Source organism: Ixodes scapularis, unplaced genomic scaffold (genome assembly GCF_016920785.2).
Source record: "Ixodes scapularis isolate PalLabHiFi unplaced genomic scaffold, ASM1692078v2 PGA_scaffold13__105_contigs__length_92229423, whole genome shotgun sequence".
NCBI classification, from domain to species: Eukaryota; Metazoa; Arthropoda; class Arachnida; order Ixodida; family Ixodidae; genus Ixodes; species Ixodes scapularis.
In genome coordinates, this window is record NW_024609839.1 from 20188079 (window position 1) to 20212802 (window position 24724).

The 24724-nt window shown below is 45.9% G+C and overlaps 1 pseudogene; it reads left to right on the forward strand.

Annotated features, from left to right (window-relative positions):
• The first annotated feature begins 21278 nt into the window (after positions 1–21278).
• On the forward strand, positions 21279–21943 carry LOC120843456 (annotated as a pseudogene).
• The last annotated feature ends 2781 nt before the right edge of the window (positions 21944–24724 follow it).

Sequence of the window (24724 nt, forward strand, 5' to 3'; positions counted from 1 at the left end):
GCTTTTGATGCTAATTTTGATGCGACTTTCGATGCGAGCTGTGCTGCTTTTCCCCCAGTGCTGCGATTTCGTGAAACTTTCAGCGGGTCCTCAAAGATCGCGCTACTGTTCACGCTGGGTTTCAAAAACATGTTTCGTCAAACAATTTCAATCAAGCACGAAATATCATCCACCCTATTTTGACGGCAACCTGTCACCACACCTGCCAAAACGCTGTCTGCCATGGATGGATTACAGTGGCTGCAGGAGCTGTACCTTGGCTAGAGGTAATATAACTCTACCTAAAGATGGCCGCCAGTGACCGCATTCGCAGAGCGGGCAAACGCGATCCAGCAATTGTCATTGAGATCAGTGGTCACGACTACGTAGCAAGATTCCCAACGTTGCTAGATTACCTCCCAAATAGGCTCCGCATGCATCCATCAGGGGCACATTGAAAGATCGCTTATTTAGCTTTAAAATTAGTTCTCTTGTGCCTTCCAACGGAAGACTGATGTTTTTGACGTTAGGGTGCAACATGCAACACCTTCAAGCTAGAAAATGGGCGCTGGAATTTTGTTTCCCTACCCCTTTAAAGGGACACTGACAGGTATTATTTATGATCGCCAAGGTTTTTATTTGTATATGACATATGAGAGCCCAATTACCCAAAAAACAAATCGCGGCTCGAAGTTCGTTTTTTTTCCGCCCGAAAACCACCGATCGAGAACTGGCCGGTTTCATTCTCGCTCACTTTCTTCTCCGTGGTTACGAGCAACCACCAAATCTAATCAGAGTCGTTGGTCATGGAGAGAGAGAGATTAAACTTTATTGTGGGAATGGAGCTTTCCATATCCCAGCCCTAGTCCGGGCCTATGCGGTCGGGGCAGTCTCCGTGCCATCCAGCACATTGCGAATGTGGTGGACAAGGGGGGGTCACCACAGCCTCTGAAGTTCTGAAGGGGGAGAAGTCCATTCCTCCCAGCTGCTTGGCGTACGTTCAGGGGGTAGGTGAGAGAGAAATTGCTGTCGGCTTTGGTGGGATCCAATGCATTCCCAGAGTGCATGCTGGTTGGATGGGTATCCTCCGCAGTGAGGGCAGGAGGGGTAGCCTGGCATTTTGTGTATGTAGTGGATATAGTTTTGGGTGAGGATGGAATTTGTTTGTGCTCTACGAATAAGGGTTGCTTCTTCTCTTGTGTGAGTTCGTGAGGGTGATGGGAGGAGAGTGGAGGCCTTGCGTCTTTCCTTTAGAATTCGTTGCCTGGCTTTGCGAAGTATTTTTCTTTCTTGTTTGGGGTCGTATTCCTGATCACAGGGCCAGGCGAGAGGGCTATCCGGATTTGGTGCGCGGGTAAGCTGATGTGCTTGCATGTTTCCTCTTGATGCCTGGTTTCCTGGGACCCATTGAATTCTAATTTGGAGTAGTGGGTATTTGTGCATGTGATGTTGCAGCCGGTTCTGTATTGACGTGGGGAGTCTATTATTTAGAAAAGCCCTGCATGCGTCCTGGCTGTCTGTTCTTAACCCTTAGCGAAAAACCGGGGCTCTTAGAGTATACTTTATTTGCACTTCCAGAAGTATGCTTGATGCTCTAAATTGGCCGGTTTTTAGTAAACTTCTGACGCACCTCAAAAGTAGCATTTCGCCATGCTTTTAGTATACTTCCAAGCATACCTGTAAGAGGCATTTTAGTATACTTCTTACCCACTTCAAAAGTAACATTTCGCTATCCTTAGAGGATACTTCTAAACATGCCTGTAAGAGGCATTTTAGTACACTTCTTACGCACTTCAGAAGTAACATTTCGCCATCCTTTTAGGATACTTCTTCTAGTACACTTCTGAGCAGAATTTTAGTAGGCTTTTATGCAGGCCTTTAGTACTATAAATTGTACCCCGGATTAAACTTGGAAGCAGGCTTTCAAATATAATCGGGGGTACACTTAATAGAACTTTTAAAGCATTTCACCAATTTATTCCTGACCAATTCCAGATAAGAAAAGTAGAAAATTATATTGATTTAGCAATTGCAGTGGTTTGCACTTATCGAAACTGAAATGCATTATGTCACAGGTTTTAATGTAGACGAGTTCAAAATGATGACAAATTAAAGTAAGAACTTTTTATTAAACAAATATTTTTTTTCAATAGAATGAACACATGTTGCCTACAACAAACAACTTACGATGGAACAAAAAACGTAATACTTTTAGTGGCTTACAAATATCACAGATGCACTTAAAGCTTTATAAACAAGCTCTTATTAGAAGAAAAAAAATAATTAAATAATTACAAACTATCATGCTGAAGAAAAACGAGTAAAAATAGTATTGCACCTGTTAATATAAAACCTACAATATTTATCATCTACCATGACTGAACTAACATCACCTACATGACTGAAGTGAAATGAATGAAAAAAGTTAATGCACTTGTTAAATAAAATCTAAATTAATCGCTAATCAGATTTAAGAAAAAAAAGCCAATGCGCAAAATAAATGAAAATGAAAGCTATTTTTTTTTCATTCTGCAGTTTTTTTTGTGTGTTGGAGGCTTTGTTTTGAGTGTAGGAAGCATTGCTGCACTTCCTTTACAGGTATTCTTTCACGGACTTCCGAGTTTCTCCAGGGAATTGGCAGTAACAAAAGCTGAAAAGAGAAGACAATAGACAATTAAGAAACTTGCCTTAAGACTCCATATTTACTTAATACTACTTAAAATTATACTTCAGGTCCACATAATTTTAGAAAATTTCACAAAGAGAAACCAACAACAAAAAGTTAATCATCTAAATATATTGAGCACGGGGACCAATGACTATGTTTATTGGCAACTGTGAAATATTGCTGCTGTGAAATAATCTAAAACAAGGCATTTCGTCAATTTGCAATGCATTAAAGGGATCATGAAACAAAATTACTGTAGAAACAGTCTGGAGCTCGTTACTTTTATTTCTTTTACCTCATCACAAGTACGAGAAAACACACCGTGATCCCTCAAAGTGTCGCGAGTGCACTGCGTAATCAGAAAGGAAAAAAGGGCCCATTTTTCATCATGCAGCTTATAGCGGCCACAGGAACTACTGGCTTGGCGCCAATAGTGGTCGAGTTTGCGAGTTGAGCAGGTATCTGCCCAATGTGAAGCTAAGGTTTTTATAAAAGTTGTCATTCACTCATTTGGCCCCCCAATTCATGTCACACGCACGTGACCTGGAAAGGACTCTAAAGGTTGAGGGCCCCCCCAAGCTTGAGTCTATTTAATTTTTTAAATAAAACTAGTGCACCTTGGAAAAAAATGTTTTCTGATCTTCACTGCACATGCGATGGTGAGATACTGCCACACTTACTTGGCCGAAGTCTGAAGACTATTTCATAACCCCTTTAAAAGCCTGCAAACATAACATTCTTTGTGACAGGGACTCTCAAACTTTCTGACATCAGCGAACAAAAATTTACTATTGCTAATGTTAGCCGAGGAGCCTCTTCCACTCTTGGCATTGTTGCAATTGAGTGTATGACAATGGTGTAGGAACGATTGAGGAAGTTCAGGTGCTGAAAGAACCCTCAGTATACTGTACTAGGAACCCTGTTCGAGAACCAGTGCCTTAGGATATTTGGCTAGAAAGTCGGAGATAGCGTAGTTAGACAATAATTTTAAACACACAGGTGACCACATTTTTTTAATTTTGATTCTGACATCTATTTTACATTATAATTCAGGGTTTACTGATATAAAACCAACTAAGGCCATACTGTATCAAACAATTACTTTAAAAACAACTGAACAAGCTGAAAGTTTTTGAAAGATTCAGCAGCCTAAAGCTGGGGTAAACAGTCAGCTATCTTCAGAAAATTGTACACAAAAATAAACAATACTGAAGTTTCGTTAAGTTTAACCGCTGATATAAATCGACGATCAAAATTAAGCAGAAGGAACATCAGAGTGAATTATAATCTAGGCAAAAATTAAAGTATGCTAGAACTGGGGCACATTATTGGAAACCAGAGGTGTAGCGCAAGACGTAATGACACAAAAAGACAAATACCTCCCCCAACATAAGCCAAAAAGAAACAACTATCCATGAGTACCGAGACACAAGTCCAATGGTGACCGGACAGAAGCTCACCCGTTTTTTTCGTAGGCCCACACAATAGCTCACCCCCTTTTTTTGGCTACCCGGTGAATCACGAGGTGGGCCAAAGTGCGGACGCAATGGACATTGCACTATTTTTAGAAGTGGTACCCCATCTCATGCAACGGTGTCGACAGGTAAGCCATAACAGGCACAGAAGCAACGATTTGGGACAAAAGTTTAGGTCACCAAACTGAGTGGAGCTGAAGCTGATAAGATGAATCTGGGTTGACTCGAGGTATGCCACAACCGTTTGGAAAATGTTTGCAAGGGGCTCCAGGTACACTGAGATCTACCAAGACTGCTGGAGGCAGCCTGTACGGGACTGCATTTCCTTCTAACCAATCGATAAACTTTTTTCCAGTCTAATCAACAAACCATGTGCCTATCAGATTTAATTCACTGTTTTGTTTTAGTGTCGCACGCATGCACCTAAGTTGTCTGCACTCGTGTTAAGACCAACATGAAATTTTCACGTGGTGAGCTTTTGACCGGTGAGCTTCTGTCTGGTGAGCTTTTGTCCAAGATTTAAGTCCAATATATGTCAAGAGTAGACTTGGTATTTGTTCCCGTTAAGCTTGATTGCAATAGTGCCTTGCCATTTCTTCTTTACGGCAATTTACTCACCTATCAAGTCCTTAACTCCCTTTTTGGGAAGCTTTCCCTTCATTGCCGACCTAGTAAGGCAGCAGTTTGTCAGGGCCTCAGTTCCAAATACCATGACCGCGAGTTCCTGAACGCAAATCGATGGCTGCTTCGTGTCGACATGCTTCAACTGCGCTTCAGGAAGCGCAATGTCTCCAAAGGTTATCTGAAACATAAAAATAGAACCAAATACGGTCATTACATCCATATAAATGCCTTTTAGATGAGCGCATGTGCACGAATGGCCGTGACATGCTGGTGGTAAGGAAGTGTTTGATGAAGAGAGCTAACTAATAGTAAAGAGGGTAATAAGGCTAGTTTGAACATTTACTATATAAAGTCCACTGGTCAGGCTAGTCACCATCACATTCGCGCAAGGCATTTTTGTAGGGCGATTGATGCCTCACTCACACGCTTTTTTCCTTTTTCCCAAATTTCATATGCTTCATGCAGTTCTCTGCTTGTTTTGTCATTGTATTTGCGAGAATCTTAACATAATGCAATACCGGGGAACAGAGGCATATGCTGCAGTGAATGGCGAGGTGGCCAGACAGGCTGGCTCGCGTGGCAGCCACATGCTCACGGGCAGGGTCATTCACACATCTGGCCCATATACATTGCCCCTCACACTATTGGTATCTGATACACAACGCCCAAAACACACCCAGCAATTTTAGCCTTGTGTTTTATGCTGCAAGGCTAAGACGGCGGGCCTTGGGCCTGTTGATTCTGTGGCAGAGCCAAGCCATCCTATTGTGTGCCGAAGACATCACAGTAGTGCGGTACCACTGACCGGCTTCCTTGAATTGTGTGACACTGAGTGTACATACCTGCCAACCTGTGGACTTTCAAACTCGTAAAAGTCGTGCGGCTGCGGCCGAAGGGGGGGGGGGGGGGGGGGGTTACGCGAAGCGCTGTGCAGCTTAATGTCAGCCTGGCCAGCGTGCGAAACGCTTACATCACACGTGTACGTGCTACACAATCCAAACTTCTCTTGCTTTTTGGGCGGCATGAAGCACGGAAATTTCGACGTGTAGGACTTCAGGAACACCTGAAAGTACCTCTTTTGAGGTTTCGAGTTCGGCATTGCGCAGCGAAGCCACAGTGACCAGGAGAATGCTACAGTTACACGTGCAACAAACACAGACGCCATACTTTTTGCCTCGAAACTGGCCGAAACAACTAGGCCGAACAACGTCTCAACACGCCGAACCAACGTGCACCTGTGCACCGCCGAACACACGAACAAAGGCTTTGAGCTTTGGATTGGTTTTCGATCCGTGGCCACCGGATAGACGGATAGTAAAAACCACGACGCTGCTGTGGACGGTACCTATCGCCCTCTTATGGCAATGCAAGATACCACCAACGAAGTTACAAAAACAACAACAAAAAAAATATATATTTTTTTGTAAGATTTGAAGCCAGATTTGTAAAATCGTAAAATTAGTCCCAATTTGTACATTTTACGAAAAATTCGGAAGAGTTGGCAGGTATGAGTGCAAGTATGGTACCACATCTTGTCTCACATTGGGCCTCTCACGAGCAGGTTTGTTTATGCCTCAACTTTATTTAACAAGCTTTTGGCGACCTGAATTATACACATCTGCAGGTAGCTTGCTTCTGGATAAACAAACCCACTCGTGAGAGGTCCAATGTAAGACCAGCTGTGATACCATACCCTCAGTTTCACACAAAGGGAAGTCGGTCAGCGCCACCGCATTCCTGTGGTGTCCTTGGCATCCAATAAGATGGCTCGGCTCTGCCACAGAATCAACAGCATAGAGCAGCCGTCTGAGCCTTGCAGCATAAAACACAAGAATAAATTTGTGGATGCATGAATGAGCGTGCCCATGAGCACGTGGCTGCCTTGTGAGCTAGCCTGTCTGGCCACCTCGCCATTCACTGCAGTAGATGCCCCTGTTCCTTGGTGTTGCACGATGTTAAGATTCTTGCCAGATACAATGACTAAACAAGCAGAGAACTGCATGAGGTATATGATATTTAGGAAAAGGGAAAAGAGTGTGTAAGTGAGGCATCAATCACACTATTAAACAAAAATGCTTCGCGCGAAGTGATGATGACGAGGCTGGCCGAAGGGGCCTATATAGTAAATTGTCTTTCCAAATAAACAACAGTTGCGAGTGTGCCAAGACTAATAGTAATCAATATTATTGATTACTATTAGCTATATCCCTAACAGCCATGCAAGTGTCCCTTTAAGAGAACATGCACATGGTCTGTAGTAGGTGCCTCCAACTATAATTACGCTTCTCCACTCTGTGATTGCAGCCTCCGGAAGTTCTGAATTGGCAATCTTGCAGCATGCAGCAGTCGACTGGGGAAGTATTATCGAACCTGAAGAAAACATCTGCTGTCGAGCACATTCCAGGCTTGATCTGCGTCGTTTATTAAAGCAGTTTCTTGTTGTTGTTTTTTTGTTTTTTTTTTTTTTTTTATTTTGGAAATGCTAGTCCTTAAAGGCAACGCCCAGAAATTTTTAAGAAACTTCTACACATTATACGATCGAGCGTGAAATGTGTCCCACAGTGAATACAGTAAAACCCCAATTATGCGTCCCCGGTTTATGCACGATTGGACGAGTCAGCAGAAACTCACTGATTTTTTTTAAGTTCCAATGTGATAATAAAGATTGATTGGCACCTCTATTACACAATTTCTAGGTTACATTCATAGTTGCATGAGGGTTCTAGCTTCTTCAGATTCCAGCAGATTATCAGCTTAAAGGCTGTTTGGAAGTTCTGCATATCTTTGTCCCGTAATTGTTGTTTTTTTGGATTATCCAATGTTGTCGCGCAGTCTCCTGAAAGTCATATAATCGAGGCACCACTATATCCTCCAGCTTTGAAAACGCCTCAACCGATCGAATGCTGCCCTAAAGTGGCTGAATGAGAACTTCCGCTGGCCGGATTCGTGGAGTGTGGCAGCATCACTCGGAAAATCATCGAAAAATAGTGGTGAACCTAATACACTATTTCCATCCAGTTCCCAGAATTTATAAGGCGTGCGTAGAGGCAATGACGGATATGATGATGAAAATGATCAGCAAAAAGCAGTCCTGACATTGTTGGGATGGCCTAAGCCTGCATGAACAGACACCCCATATAGAGCATCTAATTAAAAAAAAGAACCTTTTAAAAGAGAGGACGGGTCTGCTGAAACCTTGCAAACCACGAACAAAGCAAATCACTGAGATTTAAGGACACGACAGAAACAGAGACAACACGAAACAATTCAGAAATGAAACCAACAATACAGTTAGCGCTGTTTAAAGAACCATTACCTTTCTATGCCTTAACATTGCTAAGCTTCTTCCATAGATTCCAATGCCTACCTCTTCGCACATCCTGGTGGAATGTGGAAACTTAGGCCTCACATTATAAGGTCAGTAAGTATAGCTATGGTTCTAATAGTTGAACCTCTCTAATAGGAACATTTTTTGCTAGAACATATGGTTTGTTCACACTTCTAAAAAGCAGTCTTGCCGCCGACCGAATTTGGTCACCAAAAAAAGACCGAACTGTTCAGGCTTAGCAGAATGGACAATTGGGCGAGTTTACGGTAGAGATCATTATAACTTACAGTGCGACTAGGACAAAGAGAGACAGAGGAGAAAACACAAGCCAAGCGCTTAACGAGCAACTGATTCGATTGAAAAGGAAATACATATGATGATGCTGCTGCTCGTCCACGCATGCCCCTCCGTGGTCCTGGCGCTTTTTCTTTCACTCAACACGATACCAGCCGAATTATCCGAGATCCAAAAAGCCGATCTCGCTCTTCATCAAAGTCACTGTGGGCTGGCTCACACACGAGGATCCGTTTTGTGTTATGTAGTACGTCTGCATCATTTCTCGGGGTAGTTTCTGGTTGTGTCGGAACATCACTGTCGTGTTGTTCAAAAGGGGTTGGCATCCGCAATCCTGGCAATTTCATTGTGAGATGTGTGTGAGCGGTTCCTTTCATAGAACTGTGGTGTTTTCGTAGTCTTATTTTGAGGCAACTCCCAGTTTGTCCTATGTAGGCACGCCCGCAGGAAAACGGGATCTTGTAGACCATACCTTTTATGCAGGCGACAAACTGCATTCCGTGTTTGATGCTGCAGCGGCTGTGAGATGTAGGATCGTCATTTCTCGCACGTTTGTTGACTGTGGAGCACACAGATCTAAGCTTGTGGCGGGCGGAAAAAACAACATTCACATTGTATCTCGTGGCAACTTTCTTGAGTCTGTGGGAAAGACGGTGGATGTACGGTATGACTGAAGTTTTCCTTTTCTCTTTCTGCTCAAGGTCATATTGCTCGATCTCTGGATCTGTTTTAAGGTATTTCACGATTTTTTCGCAAGCTGAAGTAATGACCGAATTAGGATACCCCGAAACCTTGAACCGTTGATTTTGGAACATGAAGCTGGAACTCAATTTGTGGATGCATGTGCTTGTTAAAGCTGTCCTCAGACAGGAAAATGCGATGCCTTGTGTGACGAGTTTGGAGTGGGCTGAAGTCCACATTCATCGGATGGCAGGACAAGGTGTACATACAGAAGTCCGGAGTATGCATAGGGTCGAGGGTAGCCTCTGTGCTCAGTAATATCTTCCTAGGCAAGATCCATCGGGATCTGGAACCTTGCTTGGAGAAAAACACCAAAAAGTTGTTTAGGTACGTAGACGATTATTTGGTGTTCGTTGAGAGGGCTAATTTCCATCAGAAGCTTGACGATGTGCTGAAGATCTTCACGAAAAAAGGGCAAGGACTTCGATTCACCTAAGAAGCCCTAAAAAAGAACCTTATTCAGTTCCTGGATCTCCACATCAAAGAGGGGGATGATCATGTTTGCTGGTGTTACAGTCCCAGAACAGCAAAGGCTCTTCTAAACTTTCAGTCAGCCCACTCTAAACTCGTCAAACAAGGCATCGCATTTCCCTGTCTGAGGACAGCTTTAACAAGCACATGCATCCACAAATTGAGTTCCTGCTTCATTTCCAAAATTCAACGGCTCAAGGGTTCGGGTATCCTAATTCGGTCATTACTTCAACTTGCGAAAAAATCGTGAAATACCTTAAAACAGATCCAGAGATCGAGCAATGTGACCTCGAGCAGAAAGAGAAAAAGAAAACTTCAGTCATACCATACATCCACCGCCTTTCCCACTGACTCAAGAAAGTCGCCTCGAGATACAATGTGAATGTTGATTTTTCCGCCTGCCACAAGCTCGGCTCTGTGTGCTCCACAGTCAACAAACGTGCGAGAAATGACGATCCTACATCTCAGCCGCAGCAGCATCAAACACGGAATGCAGTTTGTCGCCTGCATAAAAGGTGTGGTCTATAAGATCCCGTTTTCCTGCGGGCGCGCCTACATAGGACAAACTGGGCGTTGCCTCAAGATAAGACTACGAGAACACCACAGTTCTACGAAAGGAACCGCCTCACACACATCTCGCGATGAATTGCCGGGATTGCGGATGCCAACCCTTTTTTAACAACACGACAGTGATGTTCCGACGCAACCAAAAACTACCCCGAGAAATGATGGAGACATACTACATAACACAGAACGGATCTCTGTGTGTGAGCCAGCCCACAGTGACTTTGATGAAGAGCGAGATCGGCTTTTCGGATCTCGGATAACTCGGCTGGTATCGTGTTGAGTGAAAGAAGAAACGCCAGGGCCACGGAGGGGCATGCCTGCCTGAGCAGCAGCAGCATCATATGTATCTTCTTTTCAATAGAATCAGTTGCTAGTTCAGCGCTTGTCCTGTGTTTTCTCCTCTGTCTGTCTTTGTCCTAGTCGCACTGTAAGTTATAATGTTGAGGCTTACTACTCCCTGCCGTTCCCATATGATGTATCTGGGAAATCAGTTTTCTTAGTACAACCCTGCCGTGCCAGTGTGCGTCGGCAGAGGAAGTTAGGAGGTCAACTTTTGACAAACACCATGCATTATTTTGAGTAGGTTACCTATGCTCATTGCTCAGTGACAACCAAGAAATATGCGAGCACCGAACGAAAGCTGTCCACAGCACGGGGTCTGATTTTCGTCTTGGCGAGAGTGAAGGAGCTAAAAGACTGTTTGCAAATATGTTGCCTGTATGTTGCCTGTCAATGCGAGAAAAAGAAGAGTTTGGGAAGTCAACGCACTGGATTTTCTGTGACCAAAAGGGGGACCGAGCAGAGCACAGATTTAAGATTAATAATTAGTGAAGCATCATCAATCAGGTGCGACTCGTGTTCTCACCGAATGGGCAGTCAAGGCTGACATGACACTCGTGTTCAATCCGCGCTTCACACTGATTCCTTTTAGGTGACATGGAAAATCGGTGCTAAAACCTCAAGTTCGTCTAGATTGTGTTGGTTTCGCCTGTTATGAAGTGTCAATCACCGACGAAAACACAACAAAAAAGACATTGATGTATCGTCTGCTAAGCGAGACTTAAAACGATCTGTGAACGTCTGCTATATCACAAAGGATGCAATAGACCTTTTTTAAAAGCTGCATCTACCTACCCTGGCACCAAAAGGCAGTGTGCTGTCGCAAACCAACTGTAGCTGAGGACAGAAAAGGCCGAGCAAGACAAGGAAGGCAAGTGGCAAGGCCATTGCAAGCTGAGGAGGCATGTGACAGAGCCTTGCACGAGACATCCTCGCGTCGCCGAAATTCATTTTCTTGCTGCACGTAAGCTGACATTCTCTGGTGTGACATATGGCAATACAATTCCTGCCTTTTGTTCTAATTAAAAAGTTTTCTCCAGCAAAAAAAGAAAAAAAGATCAAAAAGGTCTTTGATCGATCCGCTTGCCACAGGATATTCCACAGGGCTGTGACACCGAGCGTCAAAAGTCTGCGATTGTGGTTCGAGCATCAAAATAATCTGATCAAATTTTGACGCTCAGCGTCAAAATTTCGTGTGAATGAGCCATTACGGTTAGGAAAAAGACAAGATAAAAGATTCACACCTTTAACTGCGATGTGAAGAAAAAAAGTGTTACATACCATATTCTACACAATATCCTCTTGAACCACAGGGCCTGCCACTCCACGAGTCTCCATAGCCGCAACAAGGGGTGGCACACCTGCCGGTAGGAAGCATCAAATTATGAGAAAATTACTGGTTCAACAGTCAACACTGAAATCACAGGCGCTTTGAAGTTACACACATGTGACACCTGGTTTAACATCAAGGAAAATTAAAAGTGCACACGATTAAAGCAAGCACTGCACCAAACTTGCTCCTAGACTTCAAACTTTTAATATGAATGGGGGGAAAGCATGAAGCTGTGAAATCCAAGCCTGAAATCCCATGCTGGACATGTGTATACTCACCATAAAGAAACCATTCGTGAAATTATCCGAGCCCTTTAACTTGCACTAGAAATATTGCTCTCCCTTCAGACTGCTTCGCCACCCCAATACCCCTCAAATCTCATTCCCTGACCTTAGTCAGCTCAGTTCAGTGGCTGTCACTTTTAATTTCAAAATTTCTCTCCTAGTGCACATTCAGTATTTTTGTGCATATTTCACTGCTTTCGACACGGGCACTCACTGTCAACACGCCGCTTCACAAACCGCTCCCAAATCGAGTAAGAATGCTGCTGTCACTCTATATCATACTATGAGTGGCCCCATTTCACCTATGTACAGCTGCAACTTTAAAGAGAAATGCACAAGCTATTCCTGTAAGGAGAACAGCAAATTGAGGCATGGAAATCGACACTGTGTGTAAACATAAAGACAGTCAAACTCCAAACCCAAGCAGGGTCAGCTCTCGCATCACGATTCAGTGCTTTACCATCACAGATATTGCCTACCCTGATTTTGAAAAAGTCTTTCCTGTATCAGCATTCAGTTTAACTAAAAAAAACTTACGGAATCACAAAGCATGGTAGCAGCAGTAGTACTCATTTTGGGATATGAAGAAGCTTGTTGACCATTTAACGCAGGGAATTTAAAGCAAAGTGTAGATAAAAAAAATGTTTTAAACTTTATTTTTTTTGCCTTGTATGCATCTTTGTAAGTATGGCCTATGGGCGGCGCCATCTTGCTTGCTGGGGGTACTTAGGTACAGTGTGGGCCGCGCCATAATCTGACTACAACGTCGTCTCAAGGCATCGTAATTAGGTTATGGCGCAGCTCACGCGCTCTCCAGCTAGGAAGATGGCGGCGCCCAGAGGACGTACCTGCAAATGTGTATATGTAATCGATCACTAAAGTTATTTTTGGTACAAATGAACTTCTAAGCAAAAAATCTTTTAGGTTGCGAATTTGCGACATCGAGCAGTTAGGCCTGGACAAATAGGTTATACTATTTCACCTTACATCCGCATGCAAAGGACGCTACGTTACAACCTCGACCTCCTGTGCTCTGGCCTCGGCCGCCCTAGCCTCAGCGTCCCCCAGTCAGGTCGGTCTTGGTCTCAACCTGCTCCATGCTGGCTTCAGCCTCAGTGGCCCTGCCCTGGCTTCGGCCTCGTTGGCCCAGGCTTTGACCTTATTAGCCCTGGCTTCGGCCCCGGTCTGAGGCTCACTGGCCCTGGTCTCGACATTGTTGGCCCAGGTCTCGCCCTCCTTTATCCGGGCCTCCTTGGACCTAGCAGAGGCCTCTTCAGCAGAGGCCAGGGCAGGTACAGCGAAGACAGGTCCTCGAGCTTGTGATGCAACGTCCTCAGGATCCCCAGAAAATGCACGCAGCTATAAACAGAAAATATAAGCAGTAATGATAGATTATCAGAGTTGTACAACAAAGTATAACATTGGAAGTCCTAAGCAACTGCTTCCCAGAAGTGACCTCTGACTGAAACGCAAAGTTGCATTCCCGTTGCCCACCAACTTTTTCTAATGCTGAGGAAACTAACATCATATGTCATCTGCCCTCACAGTGCAAAGGTTACTGAAACAGTATACCTACAGCCTCCAATTACTTCAGCGTTCTGAACAGCTTGCAGTTTGCATGAATGAATAATTGATAAGTACACTTGAAAAAGCAATAATGACATTGATTAAAATATATCTAACCAAGCACCAAAATGGCAACATTATATAAATCTGATGTGCTCTTCATAAAGCTAACACTTTCTAACAAAAATGTTGTTATACGTACCCTGTGACCTTTCAGCTCCTGGCGAAACTTTTTGAGAAGCTTGTCCTCCACAGTGTCTTTTTTTTTTCTTGTGGGCTGCTTCTTCTGCAACGAGGGATTTCAAGAAAAAAAATCAGCAAGTTTTTGCAAAATTTCGAAAGACGTTGCAAACGTCGCTGTTGAAGCCGCAGGATCACAGCGTGGTTCATGTTCACAGCGTGGTTCACAGCGCGGCGCAGCGTCACACTTCGAGCAGAAGAAGCTCTTGTCGAAAAAATAATCAGCGACGGACTCACCCGGTCTGTGTCCGCCGGAGCATCATCTCGTAGAGTGCGAATCGTCATCATTGGGGAACACCATCTGTAGTTCTTCAGCCCATTTCGACCAAGTTTCCAGTCGCTTCCCGGTCGTTGGATGCCACTCAAGCCGTCCCGCTCACCTTCAATGACGCAACAGCGAGCGTTATTTCATCGCTCCACCCGGACTGCGCTGCGCCGCCACCGTGTTGATATGCGCCTCCCAGTCCCGCGCACTTCATGGCGCTCGCTGCCGACGACGAGTCAGAGAAGGCGGGAATGGACGCCGTCAAGTCTGGCATCGCGGTCACCGATGCGAAGCCCGGTTGCGACGCTAGGGTCCGTACGAGCTCACGGTCCGCGGCCATGGCTGTGCTTTCTCGTCGAGAGTCAACGGGAACACTGAACGGCCTCTCCTCGGTGGCGGAAACAATGGACGCGCATCACCGCCGGTGAAGAAGACTCACGTTCGTCGGCGTGAACGTGGCTGTCGCAGCCACCACTGTTCCGGGAAGGCTCAGCGGTAATCCCACTTCTGGATGCTAAAGTTTTCGAAGTAACATCATTGAACGTTCATAAAAAAAAAACTGGTTTATTTAAAGACAACAAAACTGACGGCTGATCAATCCGGCACCATCTTGATGATTGTATGGGTATGGATACTACTGCGGCACCTTGCAACGCACTTTGTAGCGGGCGGTAGCTTGCGCCACCTAGCTCAAGTCTAAAAAGCGACGTATTTGCAAACGTGGTCGGTCACGCTCACGACTGATAGAAATACCAAGAACTCAAACGCGTCACGACAGCAACAGACCCCAAATCATTCGAATTTTAACACTGCAATGAAACCACGCGGAGTTCTCAAACGTAGACACGATGGAGCTTGTTTTTTCTGCGTCGACGAAACTCAGGAGCATCGATTTCGCGACCCGGTGCACCACTACACAAACTGCACTGCTTTATAATCCGACTGAGAACTATCGACGACAGAAGATTGCTCGTCGATGTTGGTGGGGCAAATAACACGTAGCACTGATGATTAAACGATGGAATCACAGACGTAGTCGGTCATGCTCGCATATTTGTTGATTGTCACCAAGCAATCACTTTCTTTGTACGCGGTGTTCGGATTCATCCGCCAAGCTCCTGACTTTTGCGGGTTGCGATCTGATATCAGCCTCCCGAAGCTGGTGGACCAAACGGTACATAGCGTATCTCACTCGCTGTTGCAGGCTGCTCACCGCGTCCGTGTAACCAGAGCGAACTGAAAACGACAACTACGCTGAGACTGCAGTGGCTACCTTTCACATTCCTGAAGATATCAACTGAACGTACCTTTCACAGTTTTTCTTGTGCTCTTGTGAGGGGTAACCACTGCGTCAACGCAACTATTGTTGTCGTTTCCAGGCGGCTCATTTCTTGATTGCCACGCCGGGAAGCTACGCGTCCACAGCGTGTGCGCAACGTATAATGGTCACTACACTCATTCTGGGACGGTGCAATCGCAGACGTAGTCGGTCACTCCTGCCACCGGAACGCTGAGAACTTGATCAGGGGGCTCACGTACAGCCCTGAAACGCCACAGCGCTCGAAACAACGCGAGCTGCTGACGCCATTTCATGACACAGACACAGCGACGAAGCCCAATGTTGTCCTCATTTCATGGTGAGCGCAGCTAAGCATACTCGGTGCATGCTCCGATTATCCTTTCAGCGCACTTCCATAGTAAACTTTTCGTTCACTAAAAGAAACCTTAGAGAGGCAACTGATAAGTCACTGCACGAATACTTCCAAGATCCTTCCAGCTTACTTCCATAACGTTCTTCTAGTGCACTAAAATATACCCAGGGCAGGCTACTAGTAAGACGCTTCGCATGAACTTAGAAGCTACTTAGGTCTCAGCTAGTTTACTAAAAGTATACTATTACAGTACTTACTTTAAGCATACTAAGAAAGGACACTAATAGTACAAGCCTACTTCTGGCTAGCATCCTTTAAGGACAATTTTAGTATACTTCTTGAGAATGAGTATCTTAAAAGACCGTAAAGTATACTTAAAGTAACCTAGTTTTCGCTAAGGGTTATGATAATTTTATCGTTGTTTTTGGTGAATTCGGTGATGGCAGTAGATATGGCTAGTAGTTCGGCGAGCCTTGGCACACACACGATAGTAAAGGGGCCCTGCAATCATATCTAAGCGTCCAGCAACTATAGTCTGTTTCATCATAAGTAAGATCCGCAGAATAAAAAAATGTAGGCACAAAAAAAAAAAAAGACCGCGAGCACGCGGACACACACCAAAAATGCATTGTGACGCCGCATTCACAATTTGTCGTTAGTTTTTTTAGAGAGCAAGAGTTTCGTAGGGCGACATTGTTACCCGTTGTAGATTATAAAAAGTGCAGTACAACTGTTACCTCAGTGTCTTTAACGTGCATTACGCAGTATACGTGATAGACGGTCGCACGACGGTAGGATGCAGATGGTCGACTGAACCCAGGGTCCCTGCTAGAGCCCGTTGATAAAGGCGTTTTTTACAAGTACCGCCAACTACTGTTGTGGAAACGCGCAAGACGCGTGCCACGAGCGGGTGCTCCGCCGCCATTCGCTTTCGAGGGCCAGTCAGTTTACTGCTGTGCAGCCATTTGCCTCCAAGGGCCGCTCGAGACAAGGGCCTCGTGCACTGGCACCTTTGAGGTTATTTGAAAGGCTAACGCAAACATATCGAGGGGTTTTAGTCCCTACAGGTTCTGCAGCGTGAGCTCCGTGCTTTAAACAGAGCTCGTGCTCGAGCTTATCTCCCCGTGCTCTGATCTGCGGCCGCAACACAGCCAAGGATCCCCCACCGCACCTGGTTTAGCCTATAGTGAGCTAAACAAAATCAGCTACGCTTAGAGCACCGTGGCTTAGAGTATCGGCCCTCTTTTCGCCGATATTGTTGCGGGCGTCACCATCTTGATGGTTAGTAAAAAGCAAACGCAACTGCCGATCGTCATGATTCAAAGGTGCGACTTCCTCAGCATTAGTTTCGGTGTCAGAAAGTTCACGTAATATTGCTTCGCTTTGTAGCAAACTGTTTAAACATTTTTAGAGTATGGAAAAGCGTTTCCTGTGATTTCAGATAAAGCTTCCGATAACTGACAACCATCATTTTAAGCACCAAGATGTCTATGAAGCCTAGCTTATTTACTGGCTCCCCGACCGCACAGGCACAGAAAGAGAACGAACAGCTTGACCTCGCGCTCCAGGCGCTGTTTCAGTGGCTTCATCAGTCCGTAGCGTTGGTTGCGCTTCGAACTAAGGTAAAACAAAGCAAATATTCAGATCTTAGGGTTTCACAAGCCAAACCAACAAAAATCATTTAACACGCCCAAATGAAAAAAAAAACTGTGGGTTTATTTTGTCTAACTGGATACTTTCTGACGTGCAACCGAAATATCAGATTGGCATCCGTCGGATTGCGGGAACCTCGGCTGATATTTAAACCCGACAAATATGGTTTAATGGGCCAGCGCGTTAACTTAGAGACGCTGAGACGATTTATTGTTTTGTGTTTTGTTCTAATATCATTGCCACTTAAGAGTCACCGAGGTGGTTTTTGAAACAAAATATAGTCAAACCATTCCGACAAGCATAGTTTGATTGCGAAAATGATTTTTGCAAGCGATAAAAACATTAAAATGTTTTCGCATATGTGGCGTAATCTGAAATTTGATAGCGCCCATTTTATTTGGATTGCGTCGGGCATGTGTACCGACGCACAGTCGAGCGCGCAAAAGTAGCTAAGGTGCACCCGCAGCCTCGCGCTTGTTGTTCGGACATCTCTGGCTCGCTCACTGCGGGCATCCAGGCATCTGACAACCGGGCACCTTTCGCTTTTTCTGTCTTTCACGTGGCGTTCCAAGCGGCACACGACGGAAAATGCACATCAAGCTGTTCTTGAACACGTGGCGCCATCTGTACTTTATCTCAAGAAACTACAATTTGCCGTAACTGAATGGGGAAAGTTTGAGGTCTTATAACATTCCTAACGTGTAATATATCAATATGGAAGTTCCGTGAAATGTAATATCGAAGGATACTTCCTAATTTAATGTCTCGTTATTTTGATTAGCTGACGTGATTTCGTTTTTATAGCACCATAAAATAATACCATTTGAAACTTCATTTTTTATTTTAAAATAAACATTATCTGAACAGTTTGTTGCTTACTTTTTTAATTTATTACATCCAACCGAACGCTCACGTAAAATATCGTAGACGATGGGACGTTATAAGTCGAGAAATCATTTTTTCAATATTAGAGACTGTGGTCTATTAAAAGCTGAATATTTAACTAACAACTAAATATAATCGTAATATCGAGAAGTTAAGATATTGTTTAAAAACAGCTCTTTAATTTGACATTTACTTTATAATTGTAAAATATATAGAAAGAAAGTTATAAGCCGTCAAAAAAGCACCAAAACGTCATGCACGGTGGGGTTGCACCTTAAAGGTGAAGTGTTTACCGTAAAAAGTCGTTAGTTATTTATTGTTTTCCGTTCTACTACAAAGCTCAATTCACTTCAATTTTTGTTTTATGTCGACTCTACAGCGCATTTACGTCGATACTTTCGTGTTAAAGGACATCACATAATGTGCGAAAAAAACAAAAAAAAAACGGTACGATCGATGCTGCATAGCCTCTTTTTTTGTGGACATCAAGAAATAAAAAGATAGTAGTTGTCTTCACTTCGCACTGCATGTTTTAGCACGGACGTTTCTATTTAGTTGTGATGTCTTTACTTTCTTAATTTAAATTACCGCATTACAAAAAAAGTCGAAATTGCATAATTGCTTTTCGCTGGGTCGCCATGACGGCAGCGACAGTCGTGTTCGCTCGTGGTTTTCGCCAGCATTTTCACGATGAATTGCCAGGATCGCGAGATGCAACAGCGTGGCACTCCGTCTTCTGTGACGTCATTTGTTGACACATCTGGACCACTTTTGATCTAAGGCCAGCATAGGACGCTAAACACACCAGTCGGAGACGCGCTGCAGGCGCCATAGTACTGCTCCTAAAAGTAACCGTCACGTGCTTTGTGTTGTGTGCCATTAAAAAGCTAGATGGCGCAAGAAGTCATGGTTTGTTAGAGTGCCTTCATACACACGCGCGCCTTTGCTTCAGTGGTGACATCTTAGCCATTTTTCCGCTCAATTGTTTTTCATGCCTTTTGAAGTGCACGCAATCCGGTGTCACTCAGCTCGAGCGCGTAGCTTTGGCTAATGCATAGACGCCATTTTACCGCCCAAGTCATGCACCGAGTGCGCGAGAGCGTTACGCGCTGGCACATTCAGTGCAACAATGGATGTCTTCACCCTGAGACAGACAGACATGCAGGCACCCTATGGTTTGTGTCGTTACTACGAGATGGTGCACGTGCTTAACAGCGGCACGCGCTCTCTCTGGATTGGTGTGTACATATTGAAGATAGAACAGTCTTCACAAAAACTCCGAGCTGGTGTGACGTCTCTTTCTTTCGCCGGGGTTCCCGCCTTGGGCCCCGCACCTCGTCATCCCGCGGCCCACGCGCCAGCAATGTAAGCTTTTCAGCATCTCTACAGGCCTTTCGAGGCGCTGTCTTTATCCTAGCTTTTCCTGTCTCTTTCCACTCATTCATAATGGCTCTACGCGACCATTACATTTTGGCGACAAAGTTTTTGCTTCCATTTTTTCCATTTTCACCCTCGTGAGTTTTTTCATGTGAGACTCCGTGCCGGAGTTGAGTGGTGGCAGCACCGGCATGTATAGTTTTCTTTTGTGTTATGTAATATTTTAACGTTCGAAATGTAAGGAGGTCCTTTTGAATATTCCCATGCACGACATCTTTTGCATATGTAGTACATGAAAATACTGTCGATGCATAGCGACATTTAACGTTCCGTTTCGAGCGTCAATGGTCCATTTTGAACGCCAGTAGGGTTAGGCGTAACGTCATCCTTTGTTCTTTTTGCGAACGCCGTAACGGCCGTTTGAATTGGTACCTTCGTTTTCAACTTTATCTTCCAACCATAGCCATAGTAGACCATAGCGTCGCTATGTTCCATGTCCATGTATATTCTAAGTAACTTTGAAAGATATTTTTGTCCATCAAATATGCGTATGTAGCGCTTCACTTAAAGCATTCATAAGTTCCGAAAATGGCAACAGCTTCTTTCCCGACGCTTCCACCATTTTTTCCCACGCCAGGTGCCCCTGTGCAGCCTTGGTTCAATTGGAAAACGTCGTTTTTAAATTATCTTGTGGTCCTAGAGGCTGATGAAAGCTCGCCGAAGCGTAAGCGCGCGTTGTTGTGGTCCTTGCTTGGTCTAAAAGGCCAAAGAATAGTTTCAACGTTCCCATCCACGGCACTCGCCCATAGCGAGACCGCCTCCGAATTCGACGTTCTTATGACGGCGCTTGATCAGCACTTCGCTGAAAAAAAGAATGTCGTTGTCGAACGGAGGTTATTCCTCACCCGCGTCCAGTCGCAGGGAGAAAGCGTCCTGAGTACCTTGGTGCCCTACGGCACCTCGGCTCTTTTTGTGATTTTGGGGAGTCTCTTGAAACCCGCATCGCGGAAGTTTTTTTGGCCGGGTTATTATCATCAAGGTCGGGTAATCCGAGAGTCTGCGGAAGCTGGACTACCCAGCCTCGAACGTATCGTGCTTCTGGCACAACAGTTCGAACGGGCTGCTCGAGATTGCGATCGTTACCGCCAAATTTCATCATGCCTTCCGCGTTCCGAGTCGACACAGGCCGTTGAGGCAGTACAAAGGGTTCCCGTTCGCCGTGGACAAGATGTCCGCCAATTGAAGTCAAATTCGGACATGCAACGTCAAAATGGAGGGCGGCCTCCTGCCGTTTTTTCCACCCCCGCAAATGTTTTCTCCTCACCTTCCAAGGTTTGCTTCTCGCCGCGCCACCAGTCGCGTGGACTCACCCGCGTTTTTACAAGCCGAGTGCCTCGTGATGCTCCTCCGGGCGCGCGCGCTCTTGAGCGCGGGGCGCAATCGTGCCAGTTTTGCGGTCGCCGACCCCATCCGCGCGAGGAGTGTTGAGCGTTCGAAATGACATGTTTTTCTTGTGGCAAGAGAGGCCACTTTCCAAATGTTTGCCGAAGTTCGTCTTCGTCGTCTGAAGTCATCGACCCCTGTCGCCTGGCTTTTCCGCCGGGACGAGGCCGCGCCGCCCGTCGCCGGTACGAGAGGCTTGAATCTGGCCGTAATCAGACGCCGATCCATAGAATCGTGACGTTTCCCGACGACGACGACGAGGAGGAACAACAGCCAAACAACGTCTCCACCGTCGGATCCCCGGAGGTCCTCCCTGAAGGACGTCCGGACCGTCGCCCACGGAATTTCACCGCTGATGTTCAGGTGAATGGATTTACATTACCTTTACTCATTGATACTGGTTCCGAAGTGTCAATACTTTCAGAGAGCATATTTATTAAGATCAACTCCAAGCAGCAGATCCGGCTAAGGAAACCGCCGCGCACTCTTGTGCACTACCTCCGAGGGTCGATTCCAGTCATGGGATGTTTCCAGACCAAAGTCGGCTTCAAAGAACGCTCCGCCGACATTCGTTTTTACATCGTTCGCAATGGCCGATCCCTGCTTGGGACAGATGCCATGCATGGACTGCGTCTAATTTTATCGGGCGCGCCACTCAAATGCTTCCATATCAATGCAGCTGACCCTCGCTCGGCCATCCCGGGACATGTAAACTCGGCTGGAGTCCCGCAGCCCCCATGTACGGTGGAGCCCAGTCCTCCACCGCGTCCTTCAAGTGCTCCCTGCAAGCACCCTTCATCATTGTCCACTCTTCACGGCACTCAGCCATCCACGTCGTCTGAGTACTACTCAAGTAGAGGCGTCTTCGGAGACCAGCCTTCAACGGATCCGTCGACATCGGGACCATCTTTGCAACCTTCATCGGTAAGCGATGCATCGAAATTACCTTCTGGTTGCGAAGAATTTGAGGATCTCTTTTCTCCTGAGTTAGGGTTAGTTAAAAACCAAACTCACAGAATCACTGTCCGGCACCATGTTCCGCCGGTACAGGCTAAACTTCGCCGCTTACCAATCACGTTGCGTGATGCCGTCAGTGCAGAAATTCATAAGCTCGAGCGCCAAGGTGTTATAGAGCGCGTAAACACGTCGGAATGGGTGTCCCTCATTGTAGTAGTTAAGAAGAAAGACGGTGGAATACGTATGTTTGTCGATCTGCGGGCGCCAAATCAGGCTGTCGTTATTGATTCTTTTCCGCTTCCGCACATTGATGAGCTTCTGAACTCCCTCCGTGGAGCTTCCCATTTTTCTAAGTTAGACCTTGCGTCTGCTTATCGTCAGGTCCGTCTTGACCCCAAGAGTCGCGACTTAACAGCATTCATTACCCATCAAGGGCCCTCACCTCTTGAAACCCTCAATTCATTTTGAAGGGATTCAGCGAGTTTTTGAAGATGCATGGCATCAAACATGCGAAGTCATCCCTTTACCATCCCCAAGCTAATGGTCAGGTAGCGAGATTCCATAGAGTCCTTAAGTCTGTTATTCAGTTGGCACTCGTCCAACATCGTCCGCTTTCCGAAGCCATTACAGAATATCTCAGGGTGTACCGGAGTACGCGCCATTCCACGACTGGAGAAACGCCAGCTTTTCTTTTACACGGTCGCACCCACCGGACGCGACTGCATCTTCAAGGACGAGGGACCCCAGAGTCCGCTGTCCCTCCACATGTTGTTCAGGAAGAGCTTCCTGATAGAGTCAAGGAATACCAGACGAAGATGAAAAAGTATACCGATGCCAGGCGAGCAGTCAAGTACCCTGCTTTTGCTCCTGGGCAATCAGTGAAGGTTTTCAAACCCAACATTAGAGGGAAAATGCGCAACAAATATGCTCCACCGCAAAATATACATGAACAAGTACGACCAGCCACATATAGATTAGATGATGGAACCATATGGAATGTAGACAAAGTGACACGTACAACATTGAAGCCACCCCAACGTCAGCCGTTGTGGTTTATGGACGATGACATATTCCCCACTTCATCTAATGCCGATCCAGCTGTAAGCTTGGGCCATGTGCCACCTGAGGGTCCGGCACCTGAAACTTTGCGCGCTGCGGCCCCCAGCGTCACTCCTGTCCGTGCGGCCCGTTGCCGTTCCTGTTTTTGCGGCCCCTGCGGCCGTTCCTGTCCCTGCGGCCGGTCCTGTTTTTGTGGCCCCTGATGGCGGTCGTGTCCCGACGGCCCAAGAGGTCGTCCATGCCACTGCGGCCCCTGTGGCCGCCCATGCTACTGCGGCACCCGGCCCTGGCCATATCGCTGTGGCGCCTGGTGCCCATAGTCATGCGACCCCTGGCGCCGTCCATGATCCTGCTGTGCCAGGCGTCGTTCCTCATCATACGGCTTCTGCAGCCCATGTAGCTGTGGTCCTTGGTGCTGCCCATGTGCCGGTAGTACCCGGTGCCCTTACTGTTCCTGGCGTCCCCGGCACCAGTTCCGTGGTACCCTGTACCGTGCAAGATGCGGTGGTTTTCGGTGGCCTTTCCGCCACCCCGGTCCCCGGTACTGTTCCTGATTCCGGCTTCCAAGCGGCCTTCAGCGCTGCTGTACCAGTCCAAGCCAGCAGCCAGCCACCAGTTCCGCCGGCTGACTCGGCTGCAGTCTTCCACGAGGCCCCCAGGGTCGCTTTCCAGGAGGGCCCTGAACCTTCCGTTCCCTCAAGCGGTGCAATAGTGAGCACCGCATCAAGTTCATCCCAACTGGAACTCGGGTATTGCAGCGAGCTGCCGTCATCTAGCTCCGCAACGGTCTCAGCGAAGTCTCTGCACTCCGTGGGGCCAAAGGCCTCTACACTTTCCGAGCCTTCAGTGGCTCCTGGTTTAGCAGAAGACCCGGAATCAAGTCCCGAGGCAACCCAAGAATCGACTCCTACATCAGGTGACGGTGGTGCAGACACACCACCCAGGACATATCATACTCTACCACTATCCCCATCGGGCACTCCACAACGCCCCACGCGGCGTAGACGACTTCCCGCAAAATTTCGTGACTTTCAAGTGGATATGTACTCCAAGGACGCTCCTTAAAAACTTTGGGACTTAAGTCGTAGTGGTTTGCAATTTCATAGTGTGCGTTGTATTCTTATAGGATAGATGTGAATAGACAGTTATTTTTGCATTTTTCATATGGGTTCAAACATCAAGTTTCCATGTTATGAACATAAAGGTTTCGGTCAAAGTGTTTGAAGTGAAAATGTTATTCTTTATGTTTCCGAGGACTAGTCAGCCATTTTACTCGTGGAAGTGAAAGTGTTAATCTTTGTTTCAAATGACTTGTCAAACCGTGAGATTTTTTAAAGTGTTATTTGTTTCAAAGGACTCGTCAATGACATTTTTGTTGCAGGGAAGAGAGCACTTTTCAGTCTGACTGAAAAGTGCTCGAAACAGTACAAAATGTAGCATTAATGATTGTATCTTTTCAATGTATTTCTTATCCTAATTTTCTCCGACCACTTCACAAATATTTTGCTTGTAGTGATTGGTCGG